The sequence below is a fragment of the Patiria miniata genome, unplaced genomic scaffold (assembly GCF_015706575.1).
Source record: "Patiria miniata isolate m_02_andy unplaced genomic scaffold, ASM1570657v1 HiC_scaffold_7, whole genome shotgun sequence".
Taxonomy (NCBI): domain Eukaryota; kingdom Metazoa; phylum Echinodermata; class Asteroidea; order Valvatida; family Asterinidae; genus Patiria; species Patiria miniata.
In genome coordinates this window covers 21,987,368-22,006,003 of record NW_024037074.1, presented here as the reverse complement: position 1 = coordinate 22,006,003, position 18,636 = coordinate 21,987,368, and positions in this window count along the sequence as shown.

Sequence of the window (18,636 nt, the reverse complement as noted above, 5' to 3'; positions counted from 1 at the left end):
TGACAAGCCGGGTGCGCGCTGTGTTCAGTAGACTGGAACCTGAGTTCCGACCAATAGTTCCGCTGAACTCGGGTCATGTATTAATTAAACCCGTTATGAAACCTATCAGCCTCAATCTGTGAAGAGGCTGTTGGTATGTACACCGGTAAACCACCGAGGTCAATCGTTGATAGGCTTAAAATAAATCAGTCTGCCTGGGAAAAGAGACGGAAATTCGTCATGGTAACAGCATTGGCTAATCTGAATTTGGATTTCGCGGAACAATTTGGGATTCCCCTGTTAAAACGATTCATAATCACGACCTGGTGCAATCCGGTTGATTAATGCATTTTCATTTGTTTCGATTCAAAACATTAACCCATGCCATTTTCGTACCGCATCTACAATACAATGTATGTCCAAAATGATGTCCATCAGAAATGGAGCAAAAAGATCCAAAAGCATTCAAGTTAAATCGATATACATTTTTAAGCATCGGTTGTTTTTATTGGTGGGGGTAAGGTGGGTGGGGTTTGGGGGTCAGATAAATTCACCCGCCAATATAAAGGCAGATCAGGAATATGTCTCCATTGCCTCACAAATATGCCCTCAAACATTGTGAAATGCAGGCCAACCAAAATTGGCAGTTTGTTATCCTGCGCTGGGCCTGAGAGTAGTTTGTCTTGTAAAGGCAACACACTCAAAATTTCTTTTTGGAGTTATTTGAAATATTTTACAACATTTCTAAAACGAAGTGTTTCTCAAAGTTCGCCCTCTCGATTTTAATCGAAATCTGCAAAATTCTTGAAACATTCTCCCGAGTGCTTTCTTTTGCAATATGAAACTTTTAGGTTTACTTTAATTCCGTAGAAGAAGCCTCACAAGATTCCAGAGCTGTAATCGAAAGGCCCAAACTCCCAACTCATTCCTTAGCCCCCCCCCCCCCCCACACCCCCCCCCCCCCCACACACACACACCCACCCACACACACCACCCCCACCTCTGCGCGTTGACATGATGCGTGTTTGCAGTCATAAATGCATAAACGTGGACACTTCTTAAACAATGATAAGGTACTGTTCGTCGCTGGAATTTGTCATTTGCTCACCTTAGAAATTATACATGACTCCTATACAATGTACGTGCTTAAGTTTCCCATTCATAAAGGAAAATTCTAATCGCACCAAATCGTAGATTTCTCTGCTACAGCTCAAAATATAGTATTAGCCACCTGTATACATTTTGCACGTACACCATGAATCGTTTTAGCTGAACTTTGAAACAACTCATGTCTGTGAAAGATGGGCCACCGCTGACGTCGCCCACGTAGTTCCTGCATGAGACAGAAATAGCAGCAGCACTACTACATCCGCTGGTGGGAATTAATTATAACAGCCCTTGACCGTGGATAACAGGAAAACTGAAAGCATACGCACTTCGGACATTTTTGGGAAAAATGTTCTCTCCCACTTTCCACTGAATTGTACCAGTTTTCCCCTGGCTGCGATTTGCCAACGAAACATGCTCGAGCTGGCGCATTCGTGAATTCATGGTCGTGGTCCTTGAAACCACCAACGCATGCGTTTGTCACTCCTATAAAATTTAGCATCAGGTGCCTAGCATCAGGTGGTTCAGTAATGGTGGCAATTGATAGAATACACACGTGACAAACATAGTGCAGTATGATTTTCTTTGTATTTTTTTGTGTGTGTGTTCATGAACTATTCGGGGTTCATATTCAGATCACAGAGGGTCCAGTATGTAGCCTACAAGTCGAAAACTAAGAAACATTTTTGAGTCCTTCCTTTTCCTTCTCCAAAGTGTCGTTGGTTGTTGCACTTGCACCGTTGCCTCATTATTCCGGCCACAGAGAAACCGGTTTTTTTCCCCAACATGACCGCATGTCAGCAATACCTACCCAGTGTGTATCATAAAACAATCCCCTCTCTATTCCATGCAAATGCAAGTTCCGGGTGATTGCAAATGATTTTTTTTTTTTATGATATTACATTCAAACCAATCAAGGGAATGTTATCTTAAGTCGTCTACAATCAATTCAGGATTTGAGACGGCCGTTGTGATTGTCAAAATCACAACGGCTTTTTCTTTGCCAGAACACAAATTCTTTGCCAATATTTGAGAGCGCCAATATAAATCTAACAAGTTTTCCCAACAAATAGATAAAGCAGAAAAAACATAACCGAAAATCTGCTTTACCAAAAGTACTCCGAAAAGGCTTCAGGGTAGGCCTAATCTTTTGACTCGGATTCTGAACCTTCACTTCAAGACTTGAAAAAAAGGGATCATTACGGTTGGCTACCCAAAAAAAACATACCGTGAAGAGTAGTACGGTGCCTACGAAGGGACATCGGAAGCGGACACTTCCTGTCTTTTCATTCTTTTCTTTCCTTACCTGGCTGGGGTTTTCTCCATAATACTTCCTCGTGGGAATTCTAAAAGGAGGTGCATTCATGAGTCTTTTCGCTCATAATATGGCATCGGAAATACCTTTCACAACATGGCAAACTTTAACATGGTGATTGATTTAAAAGAAATATGTGATGTCGGAAACTTCGTGAAGTCATTGTTTCCGATGCTATGACAAGAAATCCATACATGCGATGTTTTTTTCGGGTCCACCGTAGTGTCAGTGACTGTAAGGGATGCATACGTTGAGAGGGAGGGGAGGGGTGGAGAGGATAGCCGATGTGTGGGGGGGGGGGGGGGGTTCTATCGAATAGAGTTATTATAGGTAGCCTCTTTACCGATATTAACTTGCCTTTCTTACAATCGTCTCCAGTCTTTCTCGAGGCAGCATAGCCTTCCTTGATTCGTTGTATTATATAGCCGTCTTTTTTTTCCCAAAAGGGCGGACCTAAACCGTCATGTTCCAGATGGCCGTTATTTGACAGTTAGTGGCCATTGTTTCTTTTCTTTGGTTTCAAATGTGGATATGAAATTCAAATGGGTTGTTTCGGCTTCTGCACTGGTATCTTCTCGTTTGTACTTTCTCATTATTCGAAAAGGGGAAAATGGAAATAGGCATACACATTATTTCCAGATTTGCTTCAGCAATTTGGTGTATGAGAATTTTTAAAATTCCTGAAAAGTGGCAACCTTTTGTCTTTACTAAGTGTTGAAGATGGGTCGGTATCTGATGTTAGAATGATGATGGTTGCCAGTTCGTTTTGTTTCATGAAGTAAATTGAAATTAGGTTCTGTCCCTAGTACATGATTCAAAGGGTAAGTTTTTTGTTTTATTTTTTGTAAGAAATTACCTTTCGATAATCAGCTTGAGTTAGATTTACTTTTCACATAATATGCAACATAGAAACAACATATTTGAAATTCAGGAATTAAAAAAAAATCGGCTAAAAGAAAATAACATAGGACTATATAATTATCCTGTCACATTCCACGTATTTGCAGCTTTTAGGCACAAATACTTGCTGAGCGAAAATAATATCATTGTTTAGCACAAAGCAGGTTAGTGAGGTTACCAGCCATAATGCCATGTTGTGTGTATTGCTTGTGACTGGTATGCTCCGGACAAAAGTTTGCAAAGCAATAAAAAACATATCGACAGCATGTCATTTGGACGACGCCATAATAGTAACTAAATGATATGGTTAAGTCACAACAAAAGCTAGCAATCTGTACAGGACATCGCATGAGCAATCTGCTATCATCAACTTATCAAATTTAGATACATAATGCAAATTTCTAAGCAACTGTTATCTCCGAAGATAATAACAGTTAATATCAATAACACCGGGGGTAGGAGTCAGAAAAGGGAATAGAGGAAACGGCCTGTAGCTTCTCTCAAATGAGAGGAGAAGATGACATGAGCTGGTGTCTCCTCGAATACAGAAGTGAGAGTGCAAATTACTCATTATGGTCAATAAATAAAGATATTTAAATAAAACATGTCTCTCTGGACTGATTTATAGCTAATTAATAATTACAACTTAATAAATGTCAAACAATCATATTGAAACAGAAAACTGACTAAGGATAATGTGAGTCAACAGGTAAGGTATAGTCAAAGCAATTATTTGTAAAACCAATGGATAAACGAGAAAGTGGTGAAATGAGAGGAGAAGATGTCATGAGCTGCAGTCTCCTCTAATAAAGAAGTGAGAGTGCGGCGGGCCGTGGGCCGAGCCGGATTGTGTACATTACTTTTAATTTAAATAATAAAAGAACCTAATGAATATTTAAAGTAAACGGGGGGGGGGTTCTTAGACTGTCACAAATTATACGTTACACTTGAGAAGGTTTTGTAGACTTGTCTCCCACCCCCCCCCCCAAAAAAAAAAAACCACACACACATATACAAATGTAGATTTTCATGGTTTTTGAGCTGAATGCCATCCCTTGTATTTAGTGCTCCGAAGAAGCTAGCGGGAAGTGGACGGATTTGATATACACCTGTGCGTTAACTGATATGAAATGAAAAATCGGTTGTCTGATAAAACGCCACACCATAAATGTGTCACTTGAAGGCATTAATGTAAAACCACTTCAAAGCGTCATTTTGTTTGCCCATTCGACAAATAGCATTAATAATTTAAAAACTTGTTCAAATGATTCGCTGTAGCAATACTTCCCATTTAACGTTTGGATTATAGGCCTTTCGGGGTCATTTTTAACAAGACTTGGGAAAGAAATCTTTCTTTTTAAATAGAAATGAAGGTTGTTCAAGGGCATGGGCGTCGCGAGGGGGGGGGGTCAAGGGAGGGCGCTCCCCCCCCCCCTCCCACCGGAAAAAGGGGGGGGGGGAAGGAAAAAGAAGTGCGAAGCCATATTGCTTTTAATTTGATTACTAAGGGTAAGGGCAAATGTAAATGTTCCCCTGCCCATGCTCGGAAAATTTGATAAATTGAGAATGTTTTGAAAACGTTAAGGAATTTTGGGGAAAAACGTGCTTGCCCCCGGAAAAAATCCTGGCGACGCCCATGTTCAAGGAAGTGATTTTGTTGTTGGTTGTTTGAAAGTTTCTCGGATTTTTTTTTTTTATATTGGCTGGCTGAGAGGTTACCGTACCTGCTCGACGCCTCCACCCTATATCCATCCCCTCCTTGGATGATTTGAAAGCTGGTTGGCGGGCAGGTAGGTTGGCTTATCAGTCGGTGTTTTTTTTTCTTTTCGATCATTCAGTCTGCCGGTTGTTAGCCAGCTGATAAGTCAGTCAGTCAGTCAGGTTGTCCGTCAATCAGTTAGTTGGTCGGTTAGCTATCAGTCGGCCAGTCGGTGAGTCAGCTTCCAGTTCGGTCGGTCGATAGGCCAGTCCGTCCGTCAGTCAGTCTGTCGGCTTGTCGGCTTGTCGATTAGTCAATTGATTTATTAGTCAGTATGTCGGTTCACTGTCAATCAGTGTGTCAGTCGGTCAGTACGTAAATTGGACGATTGGTGAGTCAGTCATAAGATCGATTTTTCGGTTAGTACATCGGACTGCAGGTCAGTTTGATGTGGGCCTGTCGTGGATCAATCAGTCGATCGGTCGGCTGGTCAGTCGGTCAGTCATCATCTGTCAGTTGGTCTCTTGGAAAGTTATATTATTGATCAGGAAATACTCATTAGCCATTCAATATTGGTCAGTGAGTCCGTCCGTCAGTCAGTCAATCAAGTGGTTGGTATGTCGGTCGTCGGCTGTCTTGGTTGGGCAGCAAGTTAGTCGAGCAGTCGGTCAGTCAGGTAGAGAGGGTCGATCAGTCGATCGGTCAGTCGTTCAGTTTACTTGTCATTTTGTTCAGTTGTACTCTCATTCGTCGATCACTCATGTTCCTTCGTTGGTCTTTTTATGTCAAGAAAATCGGGGGGGGGGGGGTTTCAGACCCGGTCACTATAAGTGGGACAGCAATCTCCTACATCCTATGTGAGCTCCGGTACGATACCAGCAGAGGAAATGTCATCAGTATCATGTTACACAGACTGAAAATGTCACCATATTAAACCACGGAAATTCCCTTTGTTTTTTTGCATAACCAAAACAGTAGGTAATGTGGAAATTGCACAATATCCATAATAAAAGAAAAATTCAAACTAGAGATGTGTTTGTGGACAAACACAAGCTGTTTCGGATATTTGAAATACTCTGAGCACGGGATGAACAATCAGTGACGTCACTATAAATGTCATCTATAACAGCCCATTATAATATGAACATGTCAAGTTACAACCAAATCGAACATTTTAGTTCTGTAGATATATAGACCTATAAAAGAATAAGATGCCCCTTTAAGGGACTTCACATGACATTTGATGATGACTTCACTTCAATTTCCATCTATAATACATCCATGTGAATATGCATACCAAGTTTTAACCCAATCAGACTTGTACTTCCGAAGTTCAGTTTGAAGAAAAACGTGTACAAAACCAATAGGGAAACAATGCATCTGTAATGTGATGTAACCTGACACCTTATGACTCCACGATGACGAATTTCTCCTAGGACCATCTATGGGTAGTGGTCTAAGTGTGTACCAAGTATAAAGTCGATCAAATTTACGAAAGTGCCAAAGTGGAGCATTTTAAAACGTGTACAAAACCTATGGGGAAAATGTGCATCTTTAATGTGAAGTAACGTGACATCTGATGAAGTCACAATCACGAATTTCTTCAAGGACCATCTGTGGGGTGATGGTCTAAGTGTGTACCAAGTGTAACGTCGATCGGATTTACGAAAGTGCCGAAATGGAGCGTTTTAAAACATGTACAAACCCTAAGGGAAAAATTGCACCTTTAATGTGACGTAACCTGACACTTGATGACGTCACGATCACGAATTTCGTCTAGGACCATCTGTGGGTGGTGGTCTAAGTATGAATTAAGTTTAAAGTCGATCAGATTTACGAAGATGCCAAACTGGAGTTTTTAAAACGTGTACAAAACATATGGGGGAAATGCATCTTTAATGTAACGTAACCTGACACCTGATGACGTCACGATCACAAATTTCTTCTAGGACCATCTGTGGGTGGTGGTCTAAGTGTGTACCAAGTGTAACGTCGATCGGATTTATGAAAGTGCCGAAATGGAGTGTTTTAAAACATGTACAAACCCTATGGGGAAAAATGCATCTTTAATGTGACTTAACCTGACACTTGATGACGTCACGATCACGAATTTCGTCTAGGACCATCTGTGGGTGGTGGTCTAAGTATGAATTAAGTTTAAAGTCGATCGGATTTACGAAGATGCCAAACTGGAGTGTTTTAAAACGTGTACAAAACATATGGGGGAAAATGCATCTTTAATGTGACGTAACCTGACACCTGATGACGTCACGATCACAAATTTCTTCTAGGACCATCTGTGGGTGGTGGTCTAAGTATGTACCAAGTCTGAAATCAATCGGATTTGAAAAAATGGCAAAGTGGACTGCCAGAAGAAACGTGTGTTAAACCTATGGAGAAAAAGTCTGAAAAAGGAGAAGAAAAAAAAAGAAAAAAAAAATCTTAACGAAAACAAGAGCTGTTTCGGTGTGTCACCGAAACAGCTAATGACGTTAATGAAGTAATCAATGGATATATAAATAAAACAACTGAATACACAACGGGGAGAGAGCAAAACGTTTGGGTACTCAAAAAAACCGACAGTTTACGGATCTGTAGCTGAATATGTGGGAAGGGGGATTAATATGACCATAATTACGCATAACTCACCCCTACCCCACCCCCGTGTGCCTGCCCTCGCAAATTTTACCGGTTACCGACGAAAATGGGATGATCTACCACAATGCCTGCAGAAGAACGTTGTAAAAATGGTGTGAGGGTGACACCGCGTAATAAAAAGTCTCATATTCATGACCTTTCCTCACGATTTCACAGTTTAATTTTTTTTTAATGTATATCTTCGATAGTTTCCTCTTTTTGTATGATGCTTTCGCTACGTCTCTGAATAGCAAGAAAACAACGAAACAAATCCTTCAAAGCAAAAGCAAACCAATAAATATATTGATAAAAATTGATTTGTATTGCAATACAAATAAATCAGCAATCAAACGGGTAGTGGAGCAAGTAAACGAGCGACGATATGGTTATTTAAAAAGAAACATATTTATGTGCTGGAGATTCATCACAGTGCAGCGTGATATAGCCTGCAAGTCACTGGACATTAATTCTGTTGTGGATTCCCGGTTTGAGTGCTGGTGGAGCGCGCCCTCTGTCGGGTCAATCTTGTGACTCTGTCCATCGGGAACAGAACTGCCCTCTGATACTGAGGGGGCGCTGTAGCCTGCATGTATGGCATCGCTATATATAATTATCATGAAGCTCCAACTAAACGAACGTCTATTTTCAACTGGTCTATGGGCAAAACTTCTAAACCAGTAAATACTGCAGTGTGCCTGACACACGGGAATAAACTCTTAAGTTAAACAGCTTCTATCCAGGTTCCGTCCATTCTCTGCTGACAACCAAACTTTCAGGGGGAAACATATACAAATATAATTTGATAGTTTTAGGAGTTCTTTTTAAAATCGATTGGGATTGATGAATAGGCAAGACTCTTCTGATCATTTGATGGATTCTGACTAACAAATGGATGTGCGTTTCCTTTTTCTTTTGATACAAACCAACTTAATTAGTTTGAGCTTTTAGTGCCTTACAGCAGAGAGCCTTATGATTACCACGCCTTGTGTAATATAATCCTCACAAGAACATTGGAATGCCAACTTCTGTTTTGTGCTTACTGCTCGCTTCCCAAAAATTGTCACAAGTCCATGCATGTAAATTCCAAGTATGCTACGATTGCATACAGATTATTTGAATAAGTAAAACCAGATAAGTAATTTGTTGGTCGGTTTTATTTCATTGAAGGTCATTATAAAGAGTGACTAAAGTATCATCCAAACGATCCAGTCTTTATTGAGCTTCTTATTTGAAAATGAGGCTTGGGAGCTGAATCTCTACACTTTTTAATGTGGTTAATAAACTTGAATTTGGACTTGGATTTGGAATGTGTGTTATGTCTTCTGGACTGAGCCGTCACTTTGATTGTTCAGGTCATCACAAGAGGGCGCCATAACAACGGTCCGTTGATGATCCTTTTCCAAACCCGCTTCGGTCACCAAAGTACTTTACGGAGTGTGCATTTCAAAAAGGCATTTAATTACGGCACATGGAAATGTCAGCGTTTGACACTGGTATCTAATGAATATTGACGTGTGAACAGTAGCAAGAGTTGTCGTTATTATGCGACAAATTCTTTTAGAACATGAATTTCAAAAGTCATTAAAAAAAGTTATTAAAATTTGAGAATTAAATATGTATCCTAGTCATTTTATCTTATGTGTCTTTAAAAGGAGCAACTTCCAGTATGTTGGGTTGTAAATCTCTGGAAAAGTTTCCGATAAAAATCTCATCGAGTAACGAGACAATGACCGACTCATGTAAATACACTCGTTAAAGTCGCCGTAAATCGGTTGTCGCAAGCTAAATTCTGGCGGTCGGATTCGTCTGCCGTTCTCGGATGCGTCCGTCCCGAAATGCTTGTTAACTGGCGAGGCACTTTGGGGTCATAGTCATGAAAATGTGGCCTTTAGGTCGTACAACAATCAATAAACTTGCTTTGTCTTATTGGCTAATGACTGATTCGTGGAGACGTTGTACTTTAAACTACAGGTGTATGGAATAAACTATTAATTATACAGGCACGTTTTGTACATTTTAGTAGCAATGCAACAAAATATGCAAGCGACTTTTTTTTGTTGTGTTTTTATTTAATACGGATATTTTCATTTCTGAACTTATTTTGAAAAGTGTCCCTTGGTATCAGAGGATGATAGATTTTTAATTTAATTACTGTGAAGCAATATCAGCGCCAATGTACGTGAACATGACATTATATCTTCAAGTCTAACTGAAATTACATGAATATATATAATGCCCTAATCTATCAAGTTTTGGCCCATATGATTGAAAAAGCCACATATGCGCCTAATTAAGAGAAACGCGAATCCAAAGTTATCGTTTGTAATTTTGTTTATTTACAAAAAACAACTTGCCTAAAAGAGAAAGCCAATTTCACTTCATCGTGCATCGCCCTTAATGAGTCCCCCTCTTTTTTTTGCCAGAAACCCATTGATATTCTGATAATTAGTTCATTCGCTGGGCAAAGATTCCGATTGGCTGATAATTTATTTGATTAGCACTCATATTTCACGGCACCGAGGACACTAAATTAGCAAGCTGATACCTTGCATGTCATCTTGCGCAGCGGCAAGGCTCTGTGTCGAGCTATGTTTACATAGTCGTCAGAATGTGATATTAGTGAGTCATGTACATTTTGGTTCGGTATGCCAATGCATGTTTTGCCGCCACGGCTGTATAGTGAATGTACTTTTGAAGATGTCAGGCCTTGGAGAGGGGAGTATAAATGTTAATGTCTGTATTGCGCCCTCTATCGGGAATGATTTTGAAATGCCAGGCAAGACTCAACCTAAATTCTACACACTGTATTGATGACTGTATTAATTTTAATAGTGTACAAACTTGTCAAAAGTTTGGGGTTTTTTTTAAACTGTTTCTTAATAATGTGTTTAGGAAGAACATATCACTATTAAAATCACAAAATTGAGGGCAATGATGACAATTATGCAGAAGCTTTCCCCAATGAAGAAAGAAAACTGGGATGCTGTGCAAAATGATGTTGAATTACCGAGCCTAATTAATTGGGAGTGTTATTATGTACTGTAGCTCCATTTGTATGTACTGTAGCTCCATTTTAAGTGAAGAATAGATCTTGATTTTCAAGTGTAGAATGAGAAAGTGGGCGTTCCGAAACTCCTTTCTCAAGCCTTATAAAACAGCAGTGTTCGGAAACAATTAGTTCTAGTTAAAGAGGGTAATGGCCCAAATGCAATAAGTTCTTATTTTCCTGTTAAGATGTTAACATCTCGTTTCCTTTATTCAAGGGGCTTTAGAAGTGAATTTCAGGGGTCTCCGGCGGGTCAGGAGCCTTCCCCTTTCATTTTATCACAGAGGTCAACAGAGAACTTCAAAAGTTCAGTGCTTGAAGACATTGCGAAAAGAGTAGGGAGAAGAAGTTCGAAAAAAAATAATACAAAAAGGAAAAACACCAACCTTTCATACCGCTTTCCGATATCACATTACGGAGTGAAACCATCTGTTCATCGTATATTACCCGCCTTGCACCACGAAGCTGTGAATTTATGTCCCGTTGTTTTACGGAATTATGCGGACTAAATTGGGGAATGCGGTGTAAAAAAAAATTCGATGTTTCTCCCGAGAAATCAAACGAATATGAGAAACACAGGACCGACTTTCTTGTGAATTTATCGCTTTTAATGGTCTCCTTTGACTGGTTCACACACTTTCAGTTTCGGGTTTTTTTTTTTCTTTATAATTTGTTTTCACTGTCTTTTCCTCCGTTCCCCTCGACAATGGAATTGAACCTTAAGATGACTTCATTTCATTTCAATGCATCCATAGCCAGGTAGAGGGACAGATACCCTGTACCTATATTATTGTAGTATCTGTTGATTAATGATTATCGTTACAGTTGCATAAGTCCCGGGTAATATTTTTCTCCAAATCCGCTTCAAATTTGACCTGATACGTTGAAGGGCACACTTTTTTCCTGTTCAAAATAACACTTCTCTGGACCATTTTCCGGGTTGTTTTGACCCGCAAACTTTGTGAAGAGTGTCTAGTAAATACGGGTTGCCGCGTGCTTTATATCACGGCCTTCAGCCTAATGCACATTGTGGTTTGTGACCAGTGGCGGCGCTCCTGGGGGAGGGGGGTGGAAAGGGGGAAATGAAAGTAAACGAGAAGAAAAAAAAGGAAGAGACTCGAAGTCAATATTTTTCTGTACATTGAATGAAGAGTGGAAACCCTCGGACTGTGGCCCAAAAACGCGGCTATTATGGACATAAATACGTATATGAATAGTTTTGAACAGCGCCCCCTCTTCCCCCATTTTTCTATGTTCCCTCCCCCTTCAATCATCTATGACATCATTAAAAACAGACGTGGAATATTCACGTTGGTCTGCAGGATTGCTTGCTCAATATTCATCTTTTTGCTCTACAGAGGGCGGCCTTCTCTCCATCAATATAGCACTACTGTACTTGCATCTGAAATGGCGCCAATTGTCTTAAAAATGAACTATAAATTTCACATTCGTCATTTGGTGTAAAAATGTGTTCCTGATATGAAAATATTGTTCTAGTGAAAGCTTGATGTTAAAACTATACAGCCCAAATATTTTAATGTACCAAAACAGTTTGCGTTAATCATGTTTATTCTTGGACGCATGAACATAATTTTTTAAGGTAAAAAAAAAAGTAGTCACAAACCACCATTGGCCCCGAGCCTTGGATCGGGGTTGGAATAACTTACACTAGAGAAAACGAACAGTGGGTATACAAATCAACGTCTCGTCGCGCCTGTAGTTCAAATACACACATAATAAATCAATGAGATGCTGTTACTTTACGAGCCCCTGGGTCGGGCAGCAAACGACTGGGGTCGGCGGCAGTTTATTTGTTTTCCCGAATCCAACCTAGGTCATCCGAGGTTGTTGTTGTTTATTTTTGACCCGTGAGGTAAATCCATCTGTGTGTTTCAAGCTCTGGGGTTTTTTTTTGCACAACACTTTGTGGTCTTACCTATAATCAATCCGAATGCCTGTTTTGGGAGTTTTGTTGAGCATCCGAGTCCAATGGTCTGGAGCCATACAAAAAGCAGGAAAATGTTATGGTTATTCGGTAAATTTTGTGTGCTATGCAACATTTAGCAGGGTACCAGTCTCAAGTATCAACAGTTCTGGGCCAATCAGCTTCAGATAATTGCCCATGCTCGTGGTTTCAACTTGTCGAGTAATTTTAGGCGCTGATGTTGAGGTATAAGAATTCGATTTTCCAACATTTCATACGTATTCTACTATCACAAGCATCCGCCCGGGCATCAGGCATTTAAATATTACTTTATCTCTCTTCATGGGCGTCGCCAGGATTTTTTCTAGAGGGGGGGCAAAACATTTTTTTGCCAAAAAATGCTTGTATTTCTCAACACATTCTCGATTGATTAGTTTTAGAGGGGGGCAGGGACATTCCCCCCCCCCCAACTCATTAAATTTACACCACTTTGTCTTCGCGCCTCTTTTTCTTTTTTTTTCTTTTTTTCTTTTTTTTCTTCCTTTTTTTTCTTCTTTTCCAGGGGGGGGGGGGGGGCAAGTGCCCCCCCTTTCCCCCCCCCCCCTCGCGACGCCCATGTCTCTCTTTTTTTCCTGATCGTGAGTTACAAATCAGAGAGTATTCGGGTTGGGTTTACTTGAAGTTCAAATGTTATCTCCATCGAATAATATATACTCTCTTGTCCTGCACTGCATTTGGCTGTTTGACACAAAGTATTCAAGGATGAAGTCATCTTATTGAAAATCATAAAATCAAGAGACCAATGCATACGAATGTCGTTCTGTCCGTGTAGGTGAGATCCTTGGTGCACCTCTAACTTGCAACATCCGTTGTGTACTTATGTATTTTTTATTTAACAAGTGCGCATGACATCACTACAACTACACTGGGTTCCTTCGAAGTACATTTGTACAGTAATTTTATGATGAGTTGCCTTGTTTAATTTTGTGTCGAATTTCACGTGCAATTTGTATGTAAAAGGCTTGTTAGAAAGACATGCATGTGCTATCAATAAAGAGCCAAAACATTCCTCCCAAATCAAATATTTTCCATGCAGTCGATGTTGGTGCCGTTGAGATTCCGATTCGATATTTTTCAATTATGCTTGCCCGACCTTCGTCTATCGACACGGGGCCCGCCAACCCACCAGGGACTGGGCCGACGAGGGGGGCAAACCGTCCGTGCAGCGCCCATAAATCTCCCGCCATCCTCCAGCGCGGCACTCGGCCTGAGTTCGACGGAGTTATACCGCCCGGACAAAAATAGCCCACCGCAGCTGCCCCTTTGCATCCAGACCATGGATGGAATTCTCAAACCAGGACTGCCATGGCAATTACTGTCAAGAAGAATAAATACTAAGAGGGGTAGCAGATTCAAACTCGGCACGGATTTGGTCGGAAAATCACGTATCTCCATAGCAACGGACCCTTGTCTGAGCCTGCGGTTCGTTTCTCACTCAGCAACCAAAATGTTGTTGCCGAAGAAGTCCGTCCTACATTTTGTCAGTCTGTCGGTCGTGTCGCTTAAATTGTTTGTTGAAAAGACGATTTCTGCTGAACAGAAAGTTGTCCGGACATTATTATACCGTACCGAATGTTCAATCTTGGATCACTATTGCGATTATTTGTAGTGATGCCTTAATATTTAAAACAATGTGTCACTGAAAAACTTGCTCAAAACTTGCTTCTAAAATTGATCCAAACAATCCAAACCCGAGCTTTGAAATAATTGATACCGTAAGCCCCAGCAACTATTGCGACAGTGGCAACTGCGGGGGAGTTCAGTCGCCGGTGGATTCACAAAACATCCCCAGAGATTCCGTTTGTGCGCTTACTTTGCTTTCCATCCCCCAACAGAACTAGTATTTATAAAACTTGCTTGCCCAGACTTTTCTTTGTACTCCCTATCTTTGCCCAAAGCATCTTTGATTTATGGGATGCCTTTGCCCTGCCCAAAAAAGTCTCACCCCCATAAAATAGCAGAGACAAACCAGAGACGGTAACAGATTTCCGCTATACAGTAGTGGCGGGAAGAAAGCTTACGTCATCCCTCGTCACGTGACCTTGTCCTTTTAATACAGTTTTATGGCTGAAAAAAACATTAATAATATATGCATTATAAATCTTTCGCAACAAATTACCGTTTTCATGGATCGCGATCAGAATTCAAAGCCGTTGACCCACCATTGAACTAGCCCCTGTAATTAGGCCCCCTATGGGCAGACATTTGGGTTCATTGAGCATGCAACTTTCCCAGTTTGTTTTCACAATTTTGCTTCAATTGAGTAGGCTAGTCTGAAGATAGAAAATATATCTGATTTGGTAGACAAATTCGATAAGAAGTGTGCTCGGACAGCAACGTCTGGATCACACTAATGTGAATGTATTTTCCTTTTTTTCCCCTGCTCTATAAACCCCCCCCCCATGTTCGTTTATTAATCACTTATATCTTTTACCAAGGAAATTTGGTGTTCAAGCTATAAATCAGAAATACGGGAGACCAAGAAGGCTGGGTATTGCGCAACGAAATACACCAATGCTCATTGAGGTATGAGCATTTTATTTTCTTATTCTGCGATTAGTTGGGTTTATTTTCCAACGAACGGGTATACCTTCAAGTGTGTAAAACGTGTTGTCGCTAATGGGGGGGGGGGGGTGCGTAAAATGATAAAACTTAGGAGAAAATAACCTCCCAAATTGTTTAACTGTAAAGAAGTGGTAATTTTGAGGTTGAGTAAGCCTCCCCTTCCATCCCTTTTTCTAAAGCCCGCAAGACCCTATAAACGCTGGGTATACACCGCGGATGAGGTTCCACCTACATTGATGCTAGACAGACCCGTGTACATTACGTGAGATCACCGGCCAACGGACCAGGCGCGGCCTTGCCCAGCGGGGCCTCGGGACAATAACACGGGGAAGGAAGCGTCTGTCGCCCGGTGTGTGTTTAGCGTCAGCCGAGGTGTGAAGTATCATGTCCGTTAGATCCGGCCATTTGGGAATGGATCGGACACTTGCGCCAGGTTTGAGCAAGATTGACCAGCATACAGTTAATTTCATTAGCTACGGCGTAGGCCTACTATAAGTACAGCCATCGCACACATTTCGTAAGTGTTAATGATCTAATTTTCTCCATTTTTGTAGCCGCTTGTAAGTCAATGTTATCAAGCAATAACATATTACAGTTGGAGAGGAAATAATACTAAAAACACATCATGTGCTTTCCAATATCCGAAGCACCTTCATAAATGTCCCTGTAGGCTCTTAAACTACCTTGAAACAAAGCTTCAAAAACACTGCTTTCACATCTGCAAGGAACATCAATTGATTCTCACAGTTCCTTGATATATTCTGTACTCATTTAAATTATCATAAATTATTATTATTGTGTATTTCAAGCGACATACTTAAAAAGGTTGATCAAATCTAAAACTACCTACAGAGAGATTCACATTTTGAAATATTTATGCGCGTGTTTGAAATACTTGGTTGTTTCCATTAATACATGTTTTGTTTTTAAACAGCATTGCCTGGCACGCTTCATTAATGAGTAACAATAGTCTCACGTGTGCTACCATCAAAGCACGCACTGCCAACATAATGAGAGACAGCACGGCATGTTGCGCATTTCCATCCGATCTTTCTACTACAGACGCACATACCGTGAAGTCTCAACGCCCATACACGCAAATACGTCACCGGGACAAGTTGCCGAGCCAGCCGTTAATGACTCTGCACGAGATAATCTGCGGCGAGCGCCATACTTCGCACCTAATTTGTAGGTGACACCGACTAGTTGTTGAAGGTTAAAAGGAACAACGTGTAATTCGTAGCTTTGCAAATATACATGGTAGCGCCCTGAGGAGCCATCCCACAAGCCGAAGACATATCATTGGGCCTGTCAGGATTTACAACGCTAGACAATATCACTATAATTTAAGTTTATGGCTTAAGAGATCTTTAGTTAACCAATTTCAGCGAAGAGGAGTGTCTATTGTACTGTGTAAATCCAAACCGAGCAGACATCGTAAATTCAGAGTTACCCAGGCAGTCCGCACACTCTGTCCTACCTGCCTCATCCACGTGCTGCGTTGCAGTCGTAAAATGCACTGACATATATATTGACAAGATTCAATAAACTTGAGCAGTTTTGAAAGTGAAAACACTTTGACCATTTACTGCCGTACATCTTTTGAAGTGGAACATAATGCAATTCCCATTTGAGTTTAGTTTAGGCCCTAAATGTAGATTGTAAAATCTGCAATGAAAACAAATTGTTTATTTGTTTATTTAAATAATTATCTTATAAGATACCACAAAGTTACGTTTTCAACATCAGCGTCTTCCTTTGACTTGTAGACACGTGCTTATTTAGTCAAATGTGATTTCTAGCCTGTTGGCCTGTGGGCCTACTGTTGCTATCAATGAGGTGATATTTTGGATTTTTGGCTTCGTTGATGTCTGCCGTCTGTCAGACACCTCCCGCCCATTCTAAACGCTTCAACCCTGAACCATTTGCACTTTTTCTCCAACTGGCAATCGGAAAACTTGGGCTTCAAAAGGTGCAATTACGGGAGCAGACCTAATTAAATAATCTTTCAAAATTAACTTTTCAGGAAAATGGTTCCAACACAAGCGGCAATTATACCTAAATGCACAAGGACAATAGTTGCAGCTGTGTTTTCCACCCAAAACTCTACCGGAAAGAAAAGAGCCAAATTTGTTGCTCGTTAGGAGGCAGCGTTTGAAGCCCCCCGACAGAGGCCGTGGTGATCAGGCCCAAAGTCTATGTTTACCGTGCCGAGAGATTTCCAACACGCTGGCGATAAAAAGACGATTTTGGTGTGAAAATGACCGACGTATTGCGGCGCTTAGCGAGTGCCGGTCTGTTTGAACGGACCTCAGAAGTGAGTTAAAAGTGGACGCGGCATGCCTTTGACACGATGCTGTCTCGATACAGATTGCACACCCGCAGCGCCTGTGGCACTATATTGCCCTTCCTAGATTCACACCACGACTGTTGACAAATCGTTTAACCTTTGGTTGAAATCAAAAAGAAAACACCACCACAGAGGCACACCGATTTTTCTCCTTTTGTCACACCATACACCAAATTTCCATCTAGTGTCAATATCATTGCCGGAGTCATAGACAATAGGAAACAAATGAACTTTTGTGCGGGATATGTCAATTAATCGGCACTATCAGGGGGAGTTGATCGCGTGAACCGCCAGGCCACAATGAAACGGCGGCTATATTTTATCTCGGTTTTGTCACATTGGTCCAATATGCGGTTCTAAGCATTTCCCAAATGGTACTTTCACGACATGATTACCAGATTTTTCAAGTTCAGAATTTATGTGCGCAGCCCGACCACAATCTATAACATGCACAAATCTCCGGCGTTATTAACCTTATACATGCTATTTTCTCCCATGAAGATGGCTCTTTCGAAGAAAACAAACTACATCTAAGTTCACGAAATCGTACATTATCCGTCAACGAGGTAACGGTATCGCAGCGGCTCGTGTCGACCTGCAACGGGCATCACGACCGTGCGATCCCGTTGTTCTCGGTAGGCGTTTCGCACCAGGGCAATATAATTGAAGCAAGCGTATCTTGTAGCTGAACATTCATTGCATTCATGCAAATCAGTACGCAAGAATTTGTCTTCCCGACTTAGAGTTCGAGGTATAAATGCTACTGCAAAAGCCAGAGACGTTCTTGTAGGGTTACCATCAGTGAAATGTAATGTCTTTAGTGAAGTTATTTACAGTACATCGGTGTTTTCAGAACCATAGTTGAATGCATTAGACACAATCGCTTGTTGTTCGTTTTGCTTCCCTTTGAACCGATTTTCATTCGACTGTTTCGACATTACAAATGCGCCCAATCTAAATGGCGGCCGGGTCGGACAAACTTATTACTGAAGGTAGCGAGACGGTTAAAAAACACCAACCCCTTAACCACGAAGCTTTCAGAAGTGAATCCGCT